We start from the raw sequence: 16,976 nt of genomic DNA, 5'->3' as shown, positions 1-16,976 counted from the left end.
TGCCAGTCGCGAGTCAGCCATGAGTCCCAACCGCGAACCCCTACTTTCTTACACATACTTAAGCTTTTCTTCACCTCTTCTCACACACTGCCCTTACAATAATCCCACCTAAATACCGGATTACTAAGTACTAAATTACAAGCAAATTGACATGGAATAAAGTCAACAAGATGGTTGATAAATTTCAACCTTACAAAGTCTTTATAAGCCTGAAAAGGCAACCTAAAAAAAGAATCAATTTAAGACATAATTAGTCCAAAATGGATTGAGATAGATCAAATTGACCGAGTGGACTGAAGTGGACCAAGTGGACATGGTCTAAGTTCATGGCCAATCACTTCACAAAAACAAGATGCTTAGCATCCATCTTCAACATTTCTTAACTCCTCTTTTTTAATGGTAAGTTACATACCAAGCGAGTCTTGAACCCACAACCTCACCCATACTCTTACAAGAAGATGTGTCATTTGAGCTTAGAGCTCATTCGCAACATTTCTCAATTTTTTATTTACACCAATATAAAAAATAATATATTAATATAAACTAGGAAGCTCGGATACTTAATTAGGAATGTCATACCTGTGTCAAACACGGGACATGTTTGGGACACTTCTGCACACGTGAACCTGCCACATCCTTTTTTGTTTTTGTTTGAAACATTGCGGGATACAATGGACATGGGAGGGACACTTATCTTTTATTTATTTTTAGTTTCAATCTACAACACTTATCTAGTTATCTTTTATTTACTCTTATGGATCTTATTCTTGATTTGTATTCTAATTTCTAAACATCATTTACTAGTCATGAATTCACTTTATTATCCAATATTTCTCTTAAATTAATATGTGTTTAATATTATATGAAAAACAGATGCTTAACAATATCTAAAAATATATTTAATAAATAATTAATATGCATATTCCCACCGTGTCATATCCTAATATTTCAAAAATGGTCGTGTCGTACCCATGTTTATGTTTGTGCTTCCTAGTCTATAGTTAACATATGCTTAAATCTCTTGATGTCAAAGTAGCTAACAAAGGTATGCCACCGCAACCAAAAACGAAGTCAACATAGAAAATAGACCATGCAACTTAGACCACAGTCCACAATCCCATTCAATGGCAAATAGGCCCAACAGGTGTCTATGGAGCAAAATGAAAACTTAGACCATGCTACATGAGTTCGTTCCTGACAAACATTTGCTTTGCTGAAAAGGATAGTCATGCAAGTTACAGTGATACAACAAACGTTACAAACATTAAATATAAATATAATATGTGCATAATTCTTTTAATATATAACATTACATCTTTGTATTTTTTTTGAAAATATACCCGGAGTTTTCTTGTTTTCGTTTTTTCTTTCTCCTTTTAACTGCTCGTAAAGTAGTAGCAACTCACAAACAAGTGGGGGTTTAATTTAAGACATTAATATATATATATGTATATATATGTAATTGGCTTATATCAATACTATTGAGTTTTGCTTATCAAAAACAAATATTATGAGTTTTCAATGCACGTATTTGTTCTTTATAAGATTGTGTTAGAATTCAAAAAAAATTTATTTAATAAGTTTAATTTAGAGATGAGTTCTATGGAATTCTTTTTTTTTTTTTATGGTGAAAATGACACCATTTTTGCCTCATATTTTGACATTGTAACACCCAATGACCTCATGAGGCTTAGCAAAGAAAATCAAAGACAAAATTATAAAGACTGTGACAATACTGAAAAGGTTTTTCCCCCAAAATACATGTCACATAGTATTTGTTGTGAAAGTATTGTGAAATTGTTGTAGACAGAGAGCATTTCTCTAAAACAAAAGGCTTCGAAGGACTAACTTGTAAGAAGGACATAGTATATTAATATGTCTAAGGCTCCCATGCATGACGGCGTGAATAATCCTACATGTTCTCAATGTTTTGATATGTTAGGAGAAAAATAAATATTTTTTTAAGTATATCATTTATTTTAAATATACTTTATAATTTTTGACACTACTAATTTTGAAAACTTTAAATAATTATAAAAATATGAAATAACTAAATAAAAACATTCCTAAAACTTAAATAAATAAAAAAATTTGATGGAATAAAATTTATTTTAATTAATCGGGATATCCACACTTTGTGGTGGTCTAAATTTTTTAGAAATATAGTATATAATTACATGTTTGTATCAATATTTGTGTCAGTGCTTCTTAAACCAAAATTAATTACCTAGATACAATATAGGGTGGAACTAAAGAAGCTAAGGGATAAGATTAATGCATGAGTCATGTATTTATGCCATAAAAGGGAAAATTCCCTTTTAAAAAAAGAAAAAAAGAAGAAGAAAGGGATCATTTTGATTTTGTGCAATTTTCATTGTTTTACTCCACATCTCTCTCTTGGTGGGAGGATACAAATTTGACATTGTAAAACTTTAAGGGTTATGCAAATTACATTAGATTTTCAACGAAACTATGGTAAAGGCTTTGCATTTGTTAAATGGGCAAGAGATCAAATCAATTATATCAGCCAAAGTTAACTTGATAGGATAGACGCCTAATACCCCTAGACAAGTCAAAATGGCTCTAGGGCTAAGACAAAAAAACAAGACAAATGATAAACAATCCTAAGCAATATGAATATAGGCCTATGGCCTCCAAAATAATATAAAAGTATGCTCAAAACCTAGATAGAATAAAGATAGACCTAAGACTTAGATAGAGAGAACATGGATCTAAGGCCTCTAAACAAAATAAGGATGGGCCTAAGACCCAAACAAATGACATGACGTTGTTAAAACCCAAGACAAACAAGGATGGGCGTAATGCCCAAATAGAGAACAAGATGGGACTAAAGGCTCCTAGACAAACAAGTATAGGCCTAAGGCAAAACAAGATGGGCCTAAGGTCCAATCAGAGAACAATGATAGACATAATTCCCCTATACAAAATCAATGATAGGCCTAATGCCCTATGACAAAACAAGATGGGTATAACACCCCAAGACAAATAAGGATGGGCCTAAGTCCCAAGCAAAGAACTAGATGAGACTAAAACCCCTAGATGAAGGACAAAAAATAGACTTAATACTCCTAGATAAGGTAAATATAGATTTAAGTCCCAAACAAAACTATAAAACAAGATGGGTATTTGAGGGTATCTGTGTGTATTAATTCAAAATTTAGCTCTTGTGATGTGTACATATGAATTATTTCTAAACTAGCTTTATCTTTTGTTGTTTCTTTTTGTTTCAACTCCAACAATTTGCCCTCGCTCTTAAGGCTTGCTTGCATGGCAGGTTATCTGTCTGTTTCTTCTTCTTTTTAATAAAATTGCAGATTATGAAAAAAAAAAAAAAAAAAACTAATTGTGTAGAGTAGTTCCAACAATTTGCTTAAGTGTTTGATCACACACACACACACACACCACACACACACACTATTGACTAAGTAATCTTAGGGATATAAAAATTTTGACAACTTTTTTCATATTTGTTACGTGATTTCTAGTATTAGGGTAACATTATTTTCAATTAATTCCACCATTGACACCAATATTTCTATTTTTTTACAATAGAAAGGGATGATTTGAATTTTATACTCTCTGTTGAAAATATTAAAAGATATCAATTGAATTATAAGGCTTTTGGCCATTGACATAATATTATTATGCATTAATCGGACTACTTTTATATATATATATATATATATTGTGCTTTTCAAAAAAATTATATATGTCAATAATTGGCCTGACAAATTATGTAGGCAATTATGAAAAAATATATAAATAAATTATGTTTTCAATCTTGTTGTTTTGGCCTAACACTTACATGTTAAAATCAAGGTTTAAAAATCGGATCAGTTAATGAACCGGAAAAAGAGTGGTTACTGGTTTTCTGGTCTGACCAAGGTCGGACTGATGATATCATTATATTAATTAATAATTTTTAAATTATAAAAAGAAATATACTAGTAAATTTAGTTTAACGATATATTTTAAAATATTTTAAAAATAATTTAATTCACAACATATAAGAACAAAGTTATTTGAAGTTCTTTATTATTTTATTTATATATTAGCTATTGTTTGGTTAAATACAATTATATACGTAATATTATATATTAACAAAATTAAGCATCTATTATATTTATGTCAAATGTTTGTCTTGTATCACTATATGGCAATGTAAAATATGGTTATAGGAATACAGAGAGGCGAGCCCAAAAAAAAAAAAAAAAATTAAAGAGAAAGACAGACCAAAAAATAAAAGAAAAAAAAATGTTAACTTTTTTTTTGAGAAAAAATAAAATAAAATAAGCTTGCTAAACAGACACTAAATTTAACTTAAGCACACACACACATATAAGCTAAATAATAAAATAAGCTGGCAAAAATAAGTTAGCCAAACAGACACTAAATTTCGAATTTGCTTCTTCAGTTCTTCTTTATCCATCTCTCATCAGACACTCTTTCTCCCCTGAATATTTCAAGAATCACTAATGTTGAAAACAGTTAGGTAAAGCTAATCCACTTTAAAAAATTATCAAGATCACCCTCTAATCTTTACTTCTACCCCTTTGTAAACCTATGTGGTTTTTTTGTTTGTTTATATTTGATTTTTTTTTTTTTGGTTGAGAAAATACTGTATTTTTTACATTTAACTGAATAGTTTCAAAACTGGTCCAACCATACTGTTTCATTTTTCCGATTAAAGTGGTTTCTAATTATTTCTTCTTTTTATGTAATTTTTGGTTCTAGTTATAACCAGACCGATTGTTACCTGGTTCCTAGTTCAACCAGCCGAACGAATTTTAAACCATGGCTAAAATGACAATGAGGTTTAGGTAAGTTTTAAGTTAAAAATGTTTTGCGAAGTACACATTAAAATGTCTACTTAACAGTTGCCTTTTAATGATATTTGTTAAGCAACTATTTTAGACAATTTTGGATACCAATTTTGAGAAGCTTCATTTGGGTAGATTTTTGTTCTAAAATCTTAATGCTGGCTTAAAAAAAAAAAAACTAATTTAATGGAGAGAGACATAAATTCTAATTCATTATTTGATTAGAAGTACAAGTACAAACATTAATCAAATTTACCTGTTTGGCTAGCATAGCACAATTGAGGCATGCCACAAAAAAGCATTCATATAACTTTGACAATGCAATAAACCATTTTTAACGAGAAAATTCAGAATAGCCAGGACAAAATTGTAAATACAAAACCCATTTAATGCCAAACTTAATGAAATTAGGTATGTCAAGTCAAGTAGAAAATACACCGTGTTTCAGAGTATGTTTCTCCCCCCTCACAGCTGGTGGAACCCATAGTTAATGGGTTCCACCAACTTGTGAGAGAACGGAATCATACTTCCAAAACAATGAATACTTCTTCCAAGTTAAGACTCACTTGGAAGGATATATATGTGCAAGTTGGTGTGTTTAACAGGTTTTAACATTTTAAAAAACAAATTTTAACATTTCAAACAGTTAATTCAACCTAACACTTTATGACACTTATTTTGGAAAAGGATAACCCGTTTCTAAGCAACATTTGTTGCCAAATTGGATTGTCTCATGATCTCCTCCTCCTCCTCCTCCTCCTCCTCCTCCTCTTCCTCTTCTATATTCTTACTACAACTTTCTAGCTACACTGTCAACTTCTAATTATAAAGCCTAAAGTAGGAAGTGCTTGGCCATGCTCACATTGCTTATAGGGACGTGTGAAGTGCATTTGTAGTGCTCACTACTAAAGTAGGAAATCTTTTTGTTCAACAAAATGCATTTATAGTGCTCAAAACTTTAATCTGCAAATGCATTTGCAATGCTCACAAATCACAACTTTAAGTTCGACGAGAAAGAAAACTTTTCCTTTTGATACCATTATTGGTTTAATTAATAATATTTCCACCCTTATAAATCTAGGAGGCGTAGTATGCTCAAAAGATAGTTCTTTCAGCTATGAGAATAAGTGAATAACGAGGTTGCGTATTCTAAATCTCCTAGAACAATTGGTGATGAATGAACAAGCATTTTTAAAATTTAGTCTTTATTTTTATTTGCTAGGTACAGGGAAGGATGGAGACTGGTGGGTTTTGAATTGAGTACTTTGGTGTATATGTTGAAATTATATTCTATTTAAAAAAAACTAAAGAGTGTATGAGTAATGAGTGTGTGTGATTGGAGATTGAAGCCCCATTGACCGTGAGAATTATGTTCGTCTATCTCTAATGGGCCAGATTATGAAAGAGGCTAGAAATGTAGCACAATTTTTATTAGAGTTGAGAAGGGATCCGACTTGTCCAACCTAACCTGACCCAACTCAACATGCTTTGGGTAGGTTTGATTATGTCTAGGTCGGGTGTCATGTAGCTTCTATTTCTTTGGTTTGGATAAGTAGCACTAGATATTGAATCTTTTATTAGCGTTGATTTAACACTAGTGTAATAAAATTTCAATATTGATTTAAAAAAATTGATTTTAATAAAGGATTTTATTATTAGAGAAAAATAAAAGCCTAGAATTTAGGATTTTCAAAAAATAATAATTGATTTTACTTGATTGACCCTATTATTTGAACCTCTTTAATACTAGTTGATAAAGTTAGTACAAGATAATTTAATGAATTACAAATTACTTCTTTTAATTTTGCCAAAAATTTCAATTCAATCCTCTAACTTTATTTTTGCTCAATCAAATCTTTTAAGTTTTAAAGTTATTCAATTAAGTCCTCCATTAGTCTTCCTCATAAAAGCTCCATTAGAGACTTTTTTTTTTTTTTTTAATACAAGATAGAAATTCTACTCTAGCATAATTTAAGTATATATGTGTGTAAGACTTCTTGCTAGAAACTTGAACTCCGGTCCTTGCCCCCCACACCTCACGAGCACTTAATACCTATGGAGTGACCATCACATCAATGGTGGACGGTGGTCCGTTAGAGACCTTCTAAATAACGTAGTTTAGACATTTTTAATCAAAAAATATGAAAATTAATAAAAATATTTTTTTAATAACAATTATAAAAAATAGTTTGATTATTTTTTAAGAATTTTTCAAATCCAAACAAGCAGTACAGATTGAAGTAGACAATATGCTATGGAAGATTGGTCAAATATCCCTAAACTTCTTGTTCCACAATGTGGAGAACAAGAACCACCCTTCGACAATTTCATCCAAGACAAGTTCCAGGAGATAGGACTTGACTACCACACCACTTTTAGGACCAATTTGAACTCCTTTGGCATGTTTGGCTATGTCAACAAATTGCCAAATCTTCAACATGCTGGACCCAAAAAAAAAAAACAAAAAAAATCAAACGATGACTTAGAAAAACATAGTCTATAAACTCAATTAAAACACTCAATTTGCTTGAGAAGGAATGAAGATCTAGGACTTTCCTTTATTGATTTCCACCCATTGACAATGAAGTCCACATCCATTTCACTTATTCGAAAATCTTAATCAATTTTTGCGCAATAAGTATTGTGGTTTTATTTTTCAATTAAATTGTTATGGGGTTGGTATTTCAAAATCTGAGTCTTGTTTGAGAACTAGTGTTAGTGGCACGTGCAAGGCACGTGCTTGGTTTATTTGATGATTTAATCTGATTAACATCACTAAACATGAATTACAATGAAACTCATCAGTTTTCCAAAAACATCTAAGATTCACCAAAATGCAAAACATTTATATAGTTCTTTAGTACGTACGTATAACATTCCAAATCAAATTACATTGAATATATTAAAGAACAAAATGAAAAACTAATTTTACAAAACCATCCTCATCGCATATGACCAAGCCCTCTCTTGCAAAGGTTTTAGGCCTGCCAACAATCAAGAAAGCATGAAACAACCCACAGTCAAAATACAATAAAAAAACATAAAACCCAATCAATTCCTTTCAAATCACAAAAACTTGCCCAACCTTATCAAAACCCAAGGGAATCATCCAAAATTCAACCATAAATCTTTATCATCATAACTTCTCATTCTTCTATAAGTGAGTGTCATGATATCATTGCGCAATTGACTTTCAAATTAGATCAAAATAACAATAACATGAGCAAGAGAAACAACATGACTACATATAATAAATTAAAACAAACCAGAAAGAAAGAAACTAATAATCCACATGCAAGATGAACTCATGTGGAGAAGTTACATCTAAATGAGATAAATATAATTTGGTGTTCATGAATGAGTAAACCAAAACAAAATCTCTATCTTTCTTTCTCTCCAACCTTCTTCTTTTCCTTCTTTCTTCTCTTTCTCTTTCTTGTGATGGAAGCAGTTGACTCATGGATGAATTTTTTTCTTTCTTTCTTTCTTTGTTCTTATCTCTCTTTGTTTCTCTCCCTTATCATGTTGTGTCCTGGGTTTGTGTCTATCAGTAGAGTACATGACTGTCAAACACATTAGATAGAGAGATAAGATAAGAAAGATAGAGCCAAATGATGAAACTATCCCACGCTTTTTCACTATTCAGATTAAAAGTATTTAAGGATAGAAGCGTAAATCTATCTATACACAACAAACAAACTGAAAGGAAACCTCCACTTCTGCCATTTTATCCCTTACAATGTTAATTTGCCAAACACAAGCAGCTCAATTGTCCTTTTTTTTTATATAGAGTATAGATATAAATATAGATAATGTCATCTAGGTTATGGGCATTGTCAATTTTATCCTTGTTAGCCTAAATATTTGTTAAGAAATGATATTGAATGGTTGTTCATTGTGTTCATTGTATTATGCACTCACATATAAGGAAAAGATATGTTTGGGTTGAGAGTACCTGTTTTAAATCCAAATTTATTACAAAAAATATAGATCTCAAACTCGTAATATTTAAAATCTTAAGCATGATATTTATTGTTGCTATATTTTTTAGAACCACATTAACAAAGCATTTCAGTTCACTTTTCTGGCTAAATTCAAGTGAACGTTTTTGTAAGCCTTAAGATTATAAATATACAAATCTAATATTTAGGGCAATTACTTATTTGTTTTAACCTCGTTACTTTTAAATGAATTGCATAAGGTTGATTATACTTTCAAGCAATATATATATGTGTGTGTGTGTGTGTGTATGTATAATTTTAATTAAAAAAATTATTCAAATTCTTGATTTTCTTATAAGATATTATTATGATAATCAAAACTCATAACAAACTTATACAGAATATGTATAATTTATTTTCTAAATTTTATTATAGATAATTTGCTCTCCCTAAATGTTAAAATAATTTCAAAAAGTATTTTCAATCACTCTATTTTTACAAATGTATAATTTTATTATTTTTTATGTTTTTGATTGATATTGTGCTTTTATGAAATAGTCATATTCTTCTAATTATTTTTATTATGCATTATATTTTCTCAATTTCTTTGGTACAATTAAAATTTTTAAGTTTCAAAGTTATATTCAAATTCTCGTTCTCTTGAGGAGATTGTTGGAATTTGCAATGAATGCACCTGGTTGGCAACAATTTGAAGTGAAATGGTTATTGTTAGTGTAGGCAAAATGATTATTGCATTCAAACACAATTGACTAATAATATGTGGCGGTGTAGAAGTACACAAGATGGCAGGAAAAGTACACAATTTGAATATTTGACTCATTTAAGATTCACAATTAAACAAAGGCACACAATTTGAACAACAATATTGGCTAGCCAAAGAACAATATTTATTAACCTTAGCAACTATATTAATGCACCATCCACACACAAATTACCAACTTTAGTATACTATATGAGTTGTCCGTTGGGACCATATTGATTTGTAACTTACACATGTACCTAATAGATTTTGAATCCATAACCTTATCCTTCATCCCATTAAGTATCAGTTGAGCTCAAAGCTGTCAAAATTTCGATTTGGATCTTACGATTCTATGATTTTACGATCCCACTTGTCCAAAACGATCCATATCTTTCAAGAATCTTTGCGATTGTTTAGGATTGGTAAGATCATACAATTCTGACGATCCCAAATGATCCTGGTTTATTGTAATCTTCTTTAACTTGACAAAAGACTCAGTTGGACCCAAATGAAAAATAATATTCCAATAGATCAGGTTTTGCTATTTTAATGTAAATAGATAAAAGTGTCAGTTGGACTCAAATGAAAAATAACAACCTAATAGAGTGTCATGTTTTAAGCTTTTTGGTCTCTTTAAATGATGCTTACAAATTAATGTAATAATATACAGTAATTAAATCAAATGGATGCAAATTTTTGGTTTTTTATGAATGAATGAATAATTTATGTGATTATTTAACATACTAATGTGTTTTTTTTTTCTCAAATAATTTAGGATCTTAAGATTCATGATCGGATCCTACAATCCATAATCCCACTTACTTACCACGATTTTACGTAGGATCCTGATTTTGACAACCTTGGTTGAACTATTGGTTATTGGTAATCCCAATAGTTTAGGGTGGTTTTTTTTTTTTGCAATTAACCATTCGTTTAAATTATAAATTTATACAATAATTTTAAAAAAAATGTAACTTAAATTAGATGAAATAAACTTAATAGCACTTCATTGGAGATTTAAATGATGTTTATTTCTTTATTCTCATATTCTCTTAAATAGATTTGTAGGGTTACCTTGATTCGATGTATTTCTTAACTCGTAAACTAAGAGACAAGAGTATTGTTTATAGCCTTGGTATTGTGTGGTGAAATTTTTAAATTTGGCTCTCAAGTATTGTGAAGATAAGACAGATGCTAGACCTTTAATGGCAGAGGAGGATCGAGAACTTGGAAGTATATGGCATATGATGCTTAATTCCGACATTAGATCAAAAGGTACTATGGTCACTAATGCTTAAAAAGTCGCGACTCCACCATCATCATCCTCTATGGTGAAGGATCCTTATGTGTCGTTTGAGATATCTAGCATTGAACTTGTTAATGGAGTCGTTCCATCCATCATGCTTAGATAGAAGGCCAAAATGGCCATATACCACTGTTTGAGAAAATATGTATGAATCTTCCATTGTTTGTGAAATATTTAGCAATATACCACTTTTTTAAAACTCGATTTTGTGGAAATCGAGTTTTCCATGGTACTCAAATTCATGGAACTCGAACTCGAGTACCATGAACTCGAGTTACATCAAAAAATTTCAAAATTTTTTTCATGGTACTTGAGTTCGTGGAACTTGAGTACCATGGGAAATTCAATTTCCATAAAATCGAGTTTCAAAAAAAAAAAGTAGATTGCTAAATATTTCGCAAATAGGTAGATTGCAAAATATTTTCAAAAAAAGTGGTATTTGGCCATTTTTGCCCTAGATAGAAAACATTTCTAAAATAGGTTGTATTAAAACCTGAGATGCTATGATCATGAAATTTTGAACTAGGAAATGCCATTTACGATCATCTTGGTTGTTGATGTTGTGTAAAATCTCACTCTTTGACTTTCATTATATATATATGAACAAGATTTGTTGCAAACATGTTTGTAAGAGTTATTAACTTGCTACAAACAATATTAGGTGTTAACTTATGAAGCCAACATGTGTCCTAGGTCACGTGCTTCTCACATGACTAGCCAAAGTCCCCAAATTTCCTTAACCATAGGTAGCTTTAACCATTAGGCATCAGCTCCCCTCTCTATCTCTCTCTCTCTCTCTTTCTTAACCAACCCAGGCAAAATATAACCCGACCATCTCTCTCTTTGCCGGTCCCTCTCTCTCATTCCACCACTTTTCACTGCCGTCTCTTGGCAGAGAGAGGCTCTGTTACTCATTCCCTCCACTATGTCTTTCATGATCTCAGTCTCCGAGCAAAACAAAATATCCCAACTCTCAAAACAAAGCAAAATAGCTATTAAATTGATCTCATGATTTTAATTTGCCCAACTCTCTGAGCAAAGCAAAATATCCCTCTCACACATCCACTTGAACCAACTCTCCACCTACAACTTCACACTCTCACCACCAATATAAATTCAATCCAAAACATAACATTTTGTAGAATATATTCTTTCTTGGTTGGCTTTGCTTTGATCTAAAGTTCTACATCTTTTGTGGATTTGCAAATATAAATAATTTGGCTATATTTTTTATGTGGTCCACTAAGTAATTGGATCTAAGGGTTTGTTTGGGATCTGCTTATTTTGTTGAAATTGAAAACTTTTTGCTGAAAGTACTATAGAAAAAGGTAAAAGTTAGCTGAACAAATAGTAACAAAGAGTGCAGTGGGACCCATTAATAGTAGCAAAAATAAGCTGAATAGTAAAATAAGTTGCCAAAATTAATCATGCCAAACCAACCCTAAGTCTTTTTTTTTTGGTTGAACAATCGGATCTAAGCCTTGTGCATACATATTGAGTCACATTTGCAACAAATCTACTCATCTACCTCAGGTTCTCACCAGAGTGAAAATATTTTTTTATCTTTTTTTTTTCCTTTTTTCGTTGTTGATAAACTTTTTTTTCTTTTTTTTCGTTTTTGAAAGAGAGTAAGACTAAATGAGAGAGAAAGAAGTGTTTTGGCTCAGTTGAGCTGAGCTGATTGAGGTGTCTCCAACAGGAGGCGGGTGGTGGCCCTGAATTGTGGTGGTGTGAGAGACAGGGGACTGTGAAGAAATAGATGGATGGGCTCTGTTTTACTTGGGTTTAAGTTATGTGCAATCTGCGGTTAAGAGAATTTTTTGGACTTTGGCTGGTCATGTGACAATCACATGACCCAGGATACATGTTGGCTTCATAAGTTGGCACCTAGTACTGTTTGTAGCAACTCCTATAAACTTGTTTGCAACAAATCATTGTCTTACATATATATATATATATATATATATATATAGTGAACTAGTTAGTTAAGAGCAGTAGATGGTGTAACTTTACATATCAAATGTTCATTTCCCCAAGTTGGGAGTGATTCGCGCCAGATACATCGTTACTAAAATTATAGAAACATAAGGACTAGAAAAGCTTATGAAACAATGATTAACATTTGTATTAATTTGTAGTGAAGGCATTGCTGAGTGCTGGCCATCAAGAGCAGTTTGGACTAAAGTTGTATGCTAAAATACAACATTAGACAATGGATATTTACATGTTCAACAATTGTTTGATTTGAGCATTTCTTGATTTTATTTCTATCAAAGACATGAATAATATTGCATATTTGTTTTGAATAGAAACATTTTTTATAATATAATTCTTTTGTCCACCTTGCATGTTGATATATATCTCTTCACAGTCCACATTAAACATATATAATTTTTGAAAAAATATATACTATTTTATACATTCAGCATACACAATTTTAGAAAACATATATATATATATATATATAAAACAATTTTGTACAATAAACGTACACAAATTTTCAAAGTATATATACAATTATGTAGATTCAATGTATAGAATTTTTTGAATGTGTACACTATTCTGTTCATTCAATGCACAAAATTTTTCTAAAAATCTACACAATTCTTTAAATTTAACGTACTAAATATTTTAAAAAAATCACACAATTCTAAACATTTAACATACACTATTTTACAAAGATTGTATGAAATTTTGTTCATTCAACAAACACGATTTAAAAAAAAATATACACAATTCTATATCAAAGAACGTATATAATTATGCACATTCAATGTACTTAATTTAAAAAAAAAAAAAAAACTGTACACTATTCTTCGCAATCAAGTACACAAAAAGGTCTCTGTTGTTTAGAGAAGTGAGATTTTCCTCCTTCCCTTCAACAGTAAAAGTTGTTTGTCCCTTCTACACGAAGGAGAGTTCTGTTTTGGGTTGTCTTGTTTTTGTTTTTGTTTCTCCATGGATATTAAGTGTATCTGTGGAGCTTGCGGGGTTTACTTGTTGCGGGGTTGGGGAAACATTTTTCTTTTTGTGAGGAGTCTACTACATTTTTTACGTCGACTAATATGGAGGAATTCAACCATGCAGTTGGATACGATTTTTACACCTGAAATTATTGTGCCAAGTTTTTACAAAAGGAATTTTCCACTCACACGGAAAGCCTTTCATGACGCAAGGTGGAAATTGGCAGCAAGGGAACCAGGTATGGAGGTCAGTCAGGTAGCAGAGTTTCAGGTAGACATTTGCAAGCTATGGGTATAGAGCAAAGGCACTCTGACTCTGAAACACCAGCAATTCAACTCCTCATTGAAGGCAACTCCAGCCCCAGCGCATGAAAAAGCAGTTAATTATGTGCTAGGATTCTATGAGAATAAGCAACATTGGACAAGGAAAGCGTTTCACACGGCAAGAATGGCCTTGGAAGTAACGGGTGAAGAAGTGGTGGACGAAGGACTGGAGAAGGTTTAGGCGAGCAAGGAAACTGAAGGAGACCGAGCAATTAATGTAACTGTTGGGCATGTTATAGCAGTTAGTGAATTGAGAGAGGTGTTACACACAGTTCCAATTATTCATTCAAATCAGAATTCTTTGTCAAACCAACTGCCTCCAGTTGAGTCCCATAATTCAAGGAAACTGTGTATTAATGAAGGTGTAACGGATTTGGTGGAGAATTTATTTCCTATTCAGATACCAACCGAAAATTTATTTGATATTCAAATAAATGAAATTGATGCTGACCTTAACCGGTTTAATGAGCTTCTGTCTATGAAAGGAAATACAACTAATGCTCTTAATGACTATTTTGATTCAGCCCAAAAATAGAATGCTCATCATAATACCGGGAGCATGTGCAAGCCAGTTGAGTCATCCAACACACAGCCCCGAAAATTTAACTTCACAATACACACGCAACCCAACTTTCATTAGCATCAAAAGAAATAGGAAAAACCAAACATGAACCAGAGGCACGAGTAGTAAGACTGGGAGTAAACTCTTGGATGTGAAGAGAGGTCGTATTTATCATTTGGAGTTACCGGAAAAGCGGAGAATGGTTTCAAAAGAAGATGAAAGCTCATCAAATTTAATGGTGGAGGTTGTGCATCAGCCTTGCCAATCGCAATGAGTTGCCTAGTGAGGAATTGTTGTTGGCTTGGGAACCCATGTACAGAGAATGAGCTTGCAAATTTGGTGCGAGTAAAAGATCCCTCTCTTGTGTTTTTAGCTGAAACATGGACAGATAAAACTAAGCTAAAAAATGTGTTTAGGAGTGAGAATTTATTCATTGACCCAAGATTGAATATGGGAGGTGGATTAGTGTTGTTTTGGAGATCAACTATTGATGTAATCGTGGAGGGTTAGGGCACAAGTTATATCGATACAATGTTTAAGAAGAAGATAGGGCAGGAATTGGAATGATCATCCAAGATTGCCAAAAAAAGGGCTTGGCACACATGTTCGGAATCATTTCTCTCCTCTTAATTGTCATGGAGCTTAAAACTTTGGCTACATTGAATGCTTTATAGTTTGATGCTGATCTGAGTTTGAAAGATGTCATCCTAGAGGGAGTTTCAGAGATTGTTGTAAACGCTTTGAATGCAGATTCGCACTCTTTGGAATCCTTTGGTTTACTTAGTCGAAATGTTAAATGTTTTGCAAGTTTATTTCATTATATTAGGTTTTCACATGTTCGTAGAAAAGAAAATAGTGTAGCTCACAACCTAGCTCAACATGCACAACATGTCACTGGTTTTCAAGTGTGGATAGAAGATGTCTCTCATCGTACACCATTGCTACTTACTAGGCAAATTTGCCTACTATTTAATAAAATTCGAAGTCTTGTTTTTCAAAAAAAAAAAAAAAAAGTACACAATATATGTTTTACTAAAAAAAACCAAGTACAATTTTGAACAATCTGCATACACTTTTTTTTTTTTTTTTAATAAGTATACAGTTTTATAAATTTAATGTACACAATTCTAAGGATTTAACATATGCAAANGGTGGTCCACAGTTTCCTTATCACAAAGACATAAGCAACACCAATTAACAAGAGACAAGTTTGTCTATTGTAAGAATCCATCCCTAGCAGCTATCTATGAAAAGATAGACACTATTTTAGAAATTTTAACTTTCACAACTCAACTGTATGAGTTGAATATAATTGGAGCAACCTAAAGAGTCTCACATACCACCATTTAAAGCAATTTGTAGAGCAAGGACATGCCTAAATGGGCAAAATGTTGGTGTCCAACACATGCTTACACAGACATCACTACATGTTGAAGGGAATGGATTCAAATTCCCAAAAACTTTTTTTTTTTTTTTTGAGAAAGAAGACCAAACTTTTATTAAATAGGAAGGCCAGTCAAGTCGGCCTAAAGTACAGGAAGAATATCTGGTAGTACATCCTCCATCCAGACTTGCATTTGCGATAGAGAAACTGCCCTTCTTGCTAAAGAATGAGCTACACTATTACAATGCCTCTGCACATGAGAGAAATTTATTTTTGAAAAACAAGAGGAAATTCCCAAAAACTATAAGAAGCAAAAATAGAGAAAAACACATAACAATCACATAACACAAAAAATTATATGGTTCACTACCATGGCTACATCCATGAGTTGCATCGATGATTTTTACTATTTTAGAACCCAAAGAACGGACCTATTTGCCTGAGCCTCCACTCCATGAACTAAGTCTCACAAAAAACACTTCAAAAAAACCATGAAGCTTCTAAGTCGAGTCTTGTCTAGTGTTTTGCACAATTGACTTTGTGAATGCATTTATATCTGTGTGTGTAAGACAGAAAATAAGGACCGGCTCAGCATTCCTAACACCCCACTTGGCTGAACCAGCACAAAGTAATGACCTATAGAAACTTTGACAACTTATGATTGACGAAAAAAAATTTGTTTGTCTTATGACAATTAATTTACACAACCAAATAAGAAAAGTCTCGCCGCTTCAAAGGCAATGTAAACTAAGTAATGACCTATAGAAACTTTAACAGCATATGATTGACGGGAAAAAATTTTGTTTGTCTTATGACAATTAAATTTATACACAAACAAATAAAAAAAGCCTCATCGCTTCAAAGGCAATGTAAAGACCAAAATCGGGAAACA

Source organism: Quercus suber, unplaced genomic scaffold, assembly GCF_002906115.3.
Source record: "Quercus suber isolate HL8 unplaced genomic scaffold, Cork oak 2.0 scaffold_23, whole genome shotgun sequence".
Classification (NCBI taxonomy): domain Eukaryota; kingdom Viridiplantae; phylum Streptophyta; class Magnoliopsida; order Fagales; family Fagaceae; genus Quercus; species Quercus suber.
Note: the sequence above shows the minus strand (reverse complement) of the source record.